This window comes from Chiloscyllium plagiosum, chromosome 35 (assembly GCF_004010195.1).
Source record: "Chiloscyllium plagiosum isolate BGI_BamShark_2017 chromosome 35, ASM401019v2, whole genome shotgun sequence".
Lineage (NCBI taxonomy): Eukaryota > Metazoa > Chordata > Chondrichthyes > Orectolobiformes > Hemiscylliidae > Chiloscyllium > Chiloscyllium plagiosum.
In genome coordinates, this window is record NC_057744.1 from 17695473 (window position 1) to 17707923 (window position 12451).

Here is a 12451-nt window from a genome sequence, read left to right on the forward strand (position 1 = left end):
TTAGCTCAAATAATACCTTCTGGTCTGGAGCATTCAAATAAAACCCTTACACTAAGATAATCTGTTTTCTGGTAGTTTCCAAACTAACTCCATTCTCCAGGAGAGACAGTTTCTTACATACATCTTCAACCAGGACTTCTACAAATTGAATCCAATAACTTTCCAAACTAAGCTTTTCCTATAAGCATATCGAAAAAAAATCTTGACTCTTCTAAACCAAAAGTAAGCTAGTGCTTTCTCAATGTATATTCTATTTGATGATAAAACTCTCAGAATGCAAACAAATTCACATTATCACTCCAGGGACTCTCTGTATCTCTCACACAAGTTTAGCAAATCATGGTTGTGGAAAAAACTGACAAGTTAATCATCAAAACCTTTCATACAAACAAACCCAAATCCGTATGCCATCAGTGCAAATTCCTAACTTTTAAATAAATACCATTCGCAAAAATACATAGAAATCACGGCAGTATCCATTGACGTTTGTTAACTCATTCCCAACAAAATAAAATGGCTTCTCTGCAATAACACAAATCCTGTTGCACAATTAAAAGCCTGAGAGCCTGTTGCTGACTTCCTCTTATGCAGACTCTCAAAGCCATACCATGTGAGCTGGTATCAAAAATACACTTCCGAAATGTTTTTTATGCACGTAACCCAAGAAATGTCAATAGCTTTGAAACTGGAAAGACATGAGGAATTCTGGATTTATAATATTCTAAATTGAAACTCTGACTACTGTCAGATAAATAATAGATAGCTATGACAGGAGCCAGTTGACCTCTATCGACTGCCTGAATGTTCAGTTTCATGCAATATATCATTAGAATGCTAACCAATAATATGGTAGTCTTTATCTCCCTCTCAGCAATCATCATATTGTACATTATCACATCCATTTCTGTAACAGTCAATTCTTTTCAAACATTGTTAATAGGAAATAGAGGGTACAGGTTCAAACAGATGAAAGGCTAATTTAGGACTGACGTCAAGAAGTTTTTCTTTGTTGAAACATTGATTAACATTTGGGGTGAACTTCTGACTAGACTGGAGAAGGCAAAAGGATTTGAGTCATTTAGACGGTAATTGTATGCCATGAAGAGAGAAATGTAGATTTTTCTAGTTGAATGAATTAGGCTAGGGTCAGTGGCCATCCTCATCTGTAATCTTATGTAATCATGAACAGTTGCTGACCGTTACATCTTGGTCATTTATCATGGGTGCTAAGTGTAGAAGAACTAATATTAACCTTTCCACTGCTGGATTATTTCTGCAAAATCTGTGAGATTCAAGTTGAACTGAATTATTATAATTGAATGATAATACATTGGATTATGTCTTTGAGATACGATGAATAAAATAAAGCAGATTTACTCTAGGGATTGGGGAATCATATATGTTCTAGGTTTACTATATATATTTGAATTTCAATAAATTATAAAATTATTTAAATTAAGATAATGGTTGGGACTTTGACATTGTAGTGGCGGCAAAACTACCAACCTTTCTTGTCTTTCTAACTTCAAATTCAAAGTTATGCTGATATGCATGGAAATACAAAAGTTGTCACCAAAGATTTCCCCCTGGTCCACAGTCACAGATCAGTCACAGATCATAATAACTTTTATGTTATTAAACTTCACATGAAAGCCCTTGGAATGTTATATTTTGTTGCATGAGATATATCTGGATTTTCAGAACTCATTATTTATGTAACACCTCTTCATCAGAAAAACTGTTTCATAGTTGTGGAATACAGAATCTTTCAATTATGTTTAAAACAATTCTGTAAGTCTTTAAATCACATTTCTAAATAAATAATTTTTATTATGTTTTAACTTCTAACTTATTCATGTTTGTATGTCCAATAGTGATTTGACACCCTGGAAAATTATTTAAAATGAATAAATTCCTGTGCTCATTGTAATTTAGACAGATGAGAGATGACTGAATTGAAACATATATAATTCTTAGAGGACTTGACAAGGTACTGCAAAAAGATTTGTTTCCCCTCATGGGAAAGTTTGGGAGGGAAGGACATATTCTCAGAGTAGAAAATGTGTTGCTGGAAAAGCGCACATTTCCAGCAACACATTTTCAGCTCTGATCTCCAGCATCTGCAGACCTCACTTTCTCCTCATATTCTCAGAGTAGTTTATCTAGTTAGAGATGAGAAGGAAACTCTACCTCAGAAAGTAGAGGATCTATGGAATTTGTTATCACAAAGGGCTGTAGGGCCTGGGCCATTATGTATATATTCAAAGCTGAGATAATCAGATTTTTAATCAGCAAGGGAATCAAGGGTTATGGGGATAAAGCAGAAAGGTGGACATGAGGATTACTGGATCAGCCATGATCTCATCAAATGATGATGCAGAATCAATGAGCAGGATGGCCTGCTCTGCTCTTATGTTTTACCACCTTTTGATCTTAAATCACAACAAGTTTTAACATTGACCATTACTAACAGGAGATAGAAGAGAATGTTTTTCTTCATCAGGAGACTGTCGGGGAGTCTGACTGATTCGCCACCCAAAGCAGGTGTGATGTCATCAGACTGGGCAAAGCTCAGGCAGGTTAAAAACAATGACTGCAGATGCTGGAAACCTGATTCTGGATCAGTGGTGCTGGAAAAGCACAGCAGTTCAGGCAGCATCCGAGGAGCAGTAAAATCGATGTTTCGGGCAAAAGCCCTTCATCCGGAATACTGTGTAATAACTATGCTGGGCAAAGCTCAGCAGAGCTCAAGATTAACTCTTTCAGAGCCTTTACATTGTGCAGTTGATTTAATGATTTAATCCAACAGGTTTATTTGAAATACCAACATTAGGAGCGCTGCTCCTTCGTCAGGTGAAGTCTGAAGTGTTGTGTGACTTCTGACTTTGCAACACTAGCAACTCCATATCATGATTTAAGGATTGACTAATATTTGTTTAACTTTCTCAATGTTTCAAAAGAAGGAACTTGGTCATGGATCCATCGGAGAAATAAAGAGGGCAACCAAACAATTATGGATTACTGAATGAAGCCTACATTAGGGAGAATGATGAGAACTCCACAATGGGGGAGTTATAGTAATTAGATTAGATTAGATTAGATTACTTACAGTGTGGAAACAGGCCCTACATTTACCCCTTACCTAACACTATGGGCAATTTAGCATGGCCAATTCACCTGACCTGCACGTCTTTGGACTGTGGGAGGAAACTGGAGCACCCGGAGGAAACCCACGCAGACACAGGGAGAACGTGCAAACTCCACACAGTCAGTCGCCTGAGGTGGGAATTGAACCCGGGTCTCAGGCTCTGTGAGGCAGCATTGCTAACCACTGTGCCACTGTGCCACCGTGCCGCCCACAGGACGTTAATGCTTCACCATATTAAGGAGCATCTCAGTAAAGAGGTGATAGTTAAGCTGCTATTTAACTGTCAGCTCTGAGTAGTTTAGAATTGGGAGTTACGGAAGTACTTCTAAAACAGTGATGATGATGCCATTATATTCACCCTTTTGACATAGCTGGGGATAATAAAACTAATGTACCCAGTGGTAGAATGGAATGTTTGTAAGGTAATGAGGGAAGAAATGGAAAAGATAAATCAAAAATAAGGCTGGGGTGAAGGAAGCATCTCCTTGAACAAAGTATGAATTTTCCTATTGAAGATGCAAACTGTGTAGTAACTGAGGCATAACAGGACAAAACACAAAATGAAAGCATTAACTACAGAGCTCAGAGCAGGAAATACATTTTGCAAAGCTCATTGCTTACATAGGTTGTATCAGAGAACTGGGAGAAAGTGAATGTGATTACAATCTTTAAAAAGGTCAGAGGTGTGATCCTGGGAATTATAGCGCTGTTAACTTGACAGCTGCAATGGAAAAATAGTGACGTTTATTATAAGAGAAGCAATTTAACAGCATCTGGTGAGAATAGCTGTGATAAATCCAAGCCAAAGTAGGGGTATAAGAGACGGGTTGAATCTAATCTTGTTTTTGTATTGCTGAGGAGGTAATGGAATTAGGGTTTAGGTGAGAAATATTATGAGACTTTAAAATAAGTTTCAGGTATTTGTATATTCTCTGCATAACTGTGAGGTTTTGAAAATCCCCAGGTCTGTACCATAGTTTCTAACCAATGATTATTAATAGAAAGCACTTCTGTTCCCCCTTGCACCACAAGTTAACCTTCGTCTCTTGCTTTAATTTCAGCTGCTGAGAATGTTAACGTCTCTGAAATGGTGGAGCCTATTCCCGCACAAGAAACAATACCTCTCTATCTTACTGTGGCAAGCAGCAGTTTGATCGCACTAATTCTACCAGCTGCACCACAGGAAATATGTGCACTTACTGATCACAACTGAACAAGAATGAGATCTGGTGTATTGGATGGTGTAAATGCCGGAGGGTGCAGTTGTATGCTGCAGATCATTTAGATTCAAGTTTCTAAGGCTCAACTGAAGAAGGCTCTAGGGCAGTTACCAGGCAACACTGGGCATACTCAGCAGCGCACCAGAGGGCTTATACACATAAAAATGAAAGCTTGTCTCAATGCTTTGTGCAGAGCTTAGCAACAATTCTGTCCAATGCAGTCAGATCAACTAACAATACAGTTTCTGCTACCAGAATGGAGTAGCGCCGAGAGCTCCCGCAAAAGCATATATCTGGGGGAACACTCTTGCAAGCTGCTTGCTCCTGCACTCTACTCCAAGGCAGGAATAAGATGTCACTCCCCTGAATATTCTCATAGCTTCTTTGGAGTAACTCATTGTATGCCCACTCTCCTGCCAGCCACAACATCAGCGTTCTTCCATTACCATGCATCTTGCTGGCACGGACCCCTGCAGTCCATGCTAAGCTTCTGCAGTCTTACAGGGACACTGGACCCAGAGATGCCCAAAGTCTTCTGAATTTGACTGAAGCACTGCTACATTGAAACCAGAGATGAGGGGCTCAACTTTATGAAGAGAGATTGAGCATTTTAAGCCAAAATAGTCTGGAGTTTAGAAGAATCGGAGGAGATCTAATTGAGGTTTACAAGATGGTAAAGGGGATTGATAAAGCAGATTTCCTCATTTAAGATAATCTAGAATGAGAGGTCGTGGTTTTAGGATAAGGGATAACAAATCTGAACAGCGATAAGGGAAGGTTGCTGCTCATGAATCTGTGGAATTCACTACCCTAGAGTGTGATGCTTAGCAGGACACTGATTGAGTTTAAGGAGCAATAGACAGATTTTAAATTAATAATGAATTGAAGGATTATACAGACTGCTCAGAAAAGTAAAGTTGGGGCTGAGATGAGATCATGATTGTACGAAACAGTGGAGCAGGCTCGAAGGGCCAAATTGCCCACTCCCGTTTTTAGTTCTTATGTTCTTATGCGTCCTCAATACTAGCTCAGCATCACCTCCTGAGCGATAGCCATTGAAGATTCAATGCATTGGAACTCCAAAGGAAGGAAAAAATACAAGCAAGACAGTTATGAAGGCCTGTACAAGGCTAGTTAGAAAACGTAAATAATGCAGATCCAATATTTGTTTGATAAATTAGGTTTGTGTTTTGGAATATGTGCTGGAATTGTGCTTTGCAATGAGTGAAGCAGAACAATCAGATATTGCTTATAAAGAAATTAGCAAGGACTTATTAAATCTGTATGCACTGCATGTTCCCTACATGTAGCTCAGGTGAAAAGATCTGCCTACTGGTTGTGCTATGTGAGCTTAGCATGGGCCAGCTAAGAATCTGCCACAGGTCCTATAAGAAATGCACTTTTCATTAATTATTTTTCACATTCAATGTTGTGACTTCTATTGTAGATGAAAACTTTGTCGTTTCTATAAGCTTATACCAACATTAAAAGAATAGTAAGAAATGATCCACAGCTCCAGTTTTGAAACATGACAACATAGTTTGAAACAATTCAATAATTGAAAGATATGCTGACACCAAGTTTAATTGCCACCTGGTAAAATAGTCCATGTCCTCATGTAATTATCATATCTCATATCAAAGTCAGCTAATTCCTTTATAATCTCCAAGCTGTCAATCAATGTGAAGTTGTAGGCTTCCCAACATGATAATGAAAGGCTGTTGAAGCAGTCAAAGGGCTTTAATCTTATAAAGATAGAGCCCAGGCTTATGGAAACAAACCTCGGTTGAAATTTCAAACACTTTTTTTTACAATTGCAGGTTGGCTATTTTTCTCCCCTCAAAATTTAAAGGTAGGGTAATTAAACAACGTGACACTTTGACAGTTCCAAAGATCTCATTTACTTCTTCTGAATTTTTATGTCTAACATCTCCCAAAGGATTCTTCAACTCTCCCAAAAGGATGAATGAGCATGAAATAGCTGAATTAGGCAAAATAGTCCTGAATGATCTGGTGCCTGATAGTTAGAGCACCTATGAGCTCTAATGATCACTGGACCTTGTCCTCCTCTTTTATATTTTCATTTTATTACTTCAAGTCCATAGGTGATTAATGGCAAAAGCTAAACCATTATGATGGTAGGAGACAAAAAAAACTGCAGGTGCTGGAATCTAAGGTAGACAAACAGGATGGCTGGAAGAACACAGCAACCTAACAGCATTAGGAGGTGAAGATGCAACTCCATTCCCTCTCCTCATTCCCCTCCCCAGCTCAAAACCTCTATTTCCCAAATGTGTAGAGGACCTCTACTCATCTGCATCCATTGTAATAGTAAAGCTGTGGACCATTCCGCACATAACAAAATCCAGATTGTTTCTTATGAATTTGCTACACAAGTCTGCAAAAACCTTTGAAGCATTGGAAGAATTGTTTGAGTGCTCCAGTAGTACTTTTGGTAATGAAAACAACAAATGGAATCTGGGCTGAAAACAACAAATGCTGCAGATCACAGCAAGTCAGACAGCATCTAGGGAGAGAAAGCAAGCCAACATTTTGAGTCTCGATGACTCTTCAGCAGAGCTACAATTCAGCTCTGATGAAGAGTCATCCAGACTCAAAGCATTGGTTTTCTCTCTCTCCATGGATGCTGTCTGACCCACTGTGATATCCAGCATTTGTTATTTTCAGCACAGATTCCAGCATCTGCAGTGATTTGTGCCTATATCATGTCTTTAATAATGTTCTTTTTGGAAGCGTGACACTCATTTTAGTTATGGACTGTGTGATAGACCAGACCAAATCCTCTCAAAATATATTATGGAAATAGTTTAGTTCCTAACTCTTTCTTACTTCAAAGTTAAGTGCAAGGCATTGCTTTACAGATGAAATTTGGTCAGTCAAACTAATTGACTTGAAACAAAACATTCTTTATTTTTAGATTACAGTTAAAATACAGATACAATTAAAACAAAATAAAAGACTTGGATTTACTGTGGCTATCAAAATGCCTAACAAAATAATATATATATATATTAACTACTACTAATGAACTGTTCCATTATAGTAACATTCTATAAACACACTTTTGGCAAAGGTAGATTTAGTGAAATTATCTTAATGCAATTCTAGCAGCAGCAAGAAAATCCTAGCTTTTAGCTGTAACAGAGGGAGAAGAATAAAAGGTTCCACATCCAGCTCCAAGACCCCAGCAACTGCTGAAAGCGAAAACTAAAAAACCTGGATCTATGGCAGCTTGACCCCACCCATTCAGGCTGCTTCTATTGTTTCATCTTTGAAAAAGAACAAGGTGTCTACATTATTGACTTTGAGTAGACCAATCTGTACCTCTGTTTCAACCTATCTTCACAAAAAATGGAAAAGTACACTTCCTAAAGCCATAGTATTAACACATCTGTGGCTGCGCTTAGTCACGTGACATGCCTGAGGGGAAGAGCCATGTAACATGGTCACTTGCATGTAGCCTGATTTCCTGGTTACAATGCAACCATCAATGGTGTTGCCAGGATAATGGATACAGAAGTGGAAATGTGAAACCTATGTTTGTAAACTTTTTTTTGGTAAACTTTCCAAAGTGGAACAACACACCCAATAATAACACTCTGCACTCACAACTAATCTGTAAGCACTGCCTGTTCCCTATATGTAGCTCGGGTGAGAAGGCCTGCCTACTGGTTGTGCTGTGTGAGTTTAGCATAAACCAATTGAATATCGACCACAGGTCCTGCCAGAACTGTATTTTTCATTAAGTATACTTTCCGTTCAATGTTGCGACTTCTATTGCAGTTGAAAAACACAGCAGTCTGTTTTCATGTGCAAGCTTTGCATCACCGTTAAAGAAAATTTAAGAAATCATCCACAGCTCAAGTTTTGAAACAGCAATATCTTTTGAATCTATTAAATAATTGGAAGATATACTGACACAAAATTTACTTGCTAACTTATTAAATAATTAATGCCCTAATTTGTATTTATAGCCCAGCATTAAAGTTAATCAATCGTTTTAAAATCTATTAGCTGGCAATCAAACTGTAAAGTTGTAAACTTCCCACTGTAGATAATGATAGATTGTTGGAGCAGTCAAAAAAAAAATAACCCTATGATTATGGCCTCCAGGCTTATGGCAACAAACATCTGCTGAAATTTCAAGCACTGTTTTTTTTAAAATTGCAGGCTGGCTGCTTCTGTCTCCAAAAAATTTAAAGGGCCGTGTCATTACATAACTTGGCTCCTTGACAATTCCAAATATCTTACTTACTTTTACATATACGTATCCTAAAGGATACTTGAACACTTCCAAAAGATACCTTTCCTCTCCAAATGATGCATTTGCTGAAGAACATTGTCAGGCTAAGACCCTTTCCTCAAATGCCCAAAGCCCACAGGCTATTTTTCAAACTTCTAGGTCACCAAACTTCCTTCTGTTGGAAAGGAGTTGCACTTTTAAATGCACTACTACCCTTGAACAATGTGTGAAATATATCCCACTTTGTACCTGTCCCCAAATCCCCGGTGAAAATGCCAGGTTCAGTGGTGAGACTTCTGGAATCGAGGTTCTGGTGCTATTTTGATAAAATGCAGAGCCCTACATCCGATTGAAAATTCAAGCATTGATCAATGTCTATATTCATTTTTATACTCTAATGAATATTTGTATCAAGATATACATGGATACACACACTATAAAACGTCAGAGACAGATGATGCTGATAATTTGACAGAACCTAGAAATGATCACTGAAATCACAATGAAGGATTAATCTATGGTCATCGTTTACAATGTAAGCAGTTCTTAAACTTTGTGCCATCTGATCATTCAGGATTAAAGCATAAGCATTTGAGTGTACTTGTGATGTCCATTTTGGATATCTAAATAATTTTTTGTGCCCAAGCTTTGTTCTGTACATTTTCTGATTGCATATTTCCCTGGCACCCAAACATTGTTTGTACACTGAAAAGCAGATTTTCTGAGCTGATTTATAAAGTGAGTAAGAGATTATAAGAATATCCCATTTTCAATTTAAATTTCATGAAAGTAGCTTGTTTGCAGACTTACAGGTATCCTAGGGCTAAGTTCTGGCATAGTGGACTAGGAGTAGCACTCCAGTCAACCACAGGCCAATGTCTTGGAGTCCCAGTGTAGTAGTTGGCAAAATTTGAATAGAAGATGATCTAGGGTTAATAGCTAGTTTAATAGCAATGATGTAACCACGTTTGATTGTAGCAAAACCTACCTGGTTTATAAATGTCTTTTCAGGTGGAAAATCTGCTTTCCTTGTCTTCTGTGGTCTATGTGTGACTCCTGGCATAGAGTATGATTGACTTGTAACTGCCCTCTGGGTTAACTGCTCTACTAACTATTGACATCCATATTCCGTGCACAATTTTCTTTTTAAAAAGCTAAATCTTAAAGTTGTTTTTTTTCTCTATGTTTGGACTCTAATTGGACAACCCGTATCAATACTCTTGTACCATGTACAAGTGAACTGACCTTTCTTCCAATGTGAAACTTTAGAATGAACATGTTCAGGTAATTTGACTAATAGAGCATCATCTTCACCCAAAGTTTGCAAGTTAGTAAGTTTCTAGCAGTAACAGCAACTTTGCTTGACCTTGTATATATTTTTAAAATTCATTCATGGGATGCAGGCATCACGGTCCAAGCTAGAATTTATTACCCATCCCTAATTGCCGAGAGGGCAATTAAGAGTCAACCTCATTGCTGTGGGTCTGGAGTCACATATAGGCCAGACCAAGTAAGGATGGTAGATTCTTTCCCTAAAAGACATTAGTGAGCCAGATGGGATTTTCCAACAATTGGCAATGGATTTACAGTCATCATTAGAATCTTGCTTTCAAATTTTACTGAGTTCAAATTGCATCATCTGCCATGATAGGATTCAAGATATATATACCTCCCATGTGATTAACCTCATTCTCAAAAGTCTCACTGATGCCAGTTTCTCGAGAGCTATACTGGCTCAAGTTAGCTACCTCAGTGTGGACCTGAGTTCCATTGACCTCAATAAGATTCAGATGTAACTAATAGATTAAATGTTAGCTGGGAAATTTTCATCTTAAATCTGAAACTGATATCTGAATAGATATAAGAACACCCTCAGGTAGGAGAAATATCTTTGGTATATTGCTAATCATGTGGAGACCATTAGTAAAGTAAAATGTCGATGTGTTGGTAGGTATTGTAGGAAATTAATTAGGAAATAACTATAATTTTCATTTTGCAAACATGCTGACCTATCCATAAAACTTACTAGAAAGAAAATTTTGCCCTTGGTGACTGGTAGAAGCACAATGTTATTAATTGCCTCTGGTGGCAAACTGGTTTATTTTTATATTAATAGAGTTGAAGCTTGCATAGAAACTGTGTGTGATGAATCTCAAATGAATTTTCAGGAAAGATGTTACCACAGGAAACTAAGGTTTATGAATCTATCCCTCTACCATCCTGGAAATAAGATGTTGTACCTCAGGAGAGGTTATTACTTCAGAAAGTTAATTCTCTTGACTGTATTGTTAGAAGAACAGCATGTGTCTAAATGCAATCCATAAATATGTGACATGAATAAGATTTGACTGAATCTCACAAAACCAGGCCTTAATGTAAGCCCAAAGCTGAGCCTGCGATGTTGACACTATATTAGACTGTGACTGGATCCATAAGGAGAGGTTGGATAGGCTGGAACTTTTTCACTGCAACATTGGAGGTTGACTATCGACATTTATAAAGTCATGAGGAGCATAAATAAGGTGAGTAGCAAAGGTCTTTTACCTTTAGTAGGGGAGTTAAAATCTAGAGAGAATATTTCTAAAGTGAGAGGAGAAAGATTTAAAAAGGACCTTTTCATACAGTGGGTGGTTCTTATGTGGAATAAAATGGGCAGAGGAAGTGGCAGATACAGGTACAGTTCCAATTTTAAAAGACATTTGGACAGGAACATGAATAGGAAATGTTCAGAAGGATATGAACCTAATACAGGTAAGTGGAACCAGTTTAGTTTGGGAAATATATTCAGCTGTTCCGTGCTGTATGGCTCTATGACACAACAATAGAAAGCTTGCAAGGTTGCTTTCTATTTTCAATTAATTACTTCAAGACAATCCTATGTTCTTCTACTTTGGGTCTTAAAGTTTGAACAACTAATCATAAATCTTGAAGTTCTACCTATTAGTCATTGCCAATCAAAATAGATTAATGCACCAGTGTGTTTGTTGCTGGTACATACTGCAGGGGCAATATTTAAATAGCATGGTGCCAGACAAGAGTATGTCTACCCCTTCATTGGTCACTGCTGACAACTGTTTGGCTTTTTGTTTGTAATAAAAGGCAAGGCAAGACAAAGGTCCTGTGAGCATTGCGGCTCTGGAAAAGGGGAAAAGTACTAAAAGGCAAAGCAATGCAGAGATGCTGCTGGCATCCAAGTAGAAGCAATGAGAGTGAGCACTAAGAGAGCAAGCAATATGCCTGAGTTGTTACTTAGTCCAAACCATGATGGGGGTGTCTGATTCTGTGCACAAAGTTTTCTAGCAGTAGCATTAGAACAAGGAGCTGAAGAAGGTTCACTGAACTCAAAAGATTAACTTTGTTTTCTCTTCATGGATGCTGCCAAACCTACAGAAGTTTTCCAGCAATTTCAGTTTTTATTTCCCATCAATACTACCTTTTTGTTTGGATAGGGTTGTGCTGCAGCTTATTGATTGGTGGCAAAGTTTTTGATTTTGGAAGGACTTGAAACAGACAAAGGTTTGTCTCCAGTTTTCACTGAATAGGTTATGAAAAGAAAGTTTGTTCTTTATTGGTGCCCTTCTATCAACCTTCTACTCAAAGAACAGAAATGCAATCCCTTAGTCACTTTACTGCTCATTTCATGTTGAATTAACATTTTTTATTATTTCAAGTCTTTGTAGCCTACATTAAAAGGAAAAGTTTTGAGAATAATTCTGATGAAGTTATTGAAATAACTTCACAGAGGCTGGAATCCCATCACCAAGTCACTCGTTATTTACATGAGGAGAATGTTTGACACTGATCCAGCTCCCTCAGAGC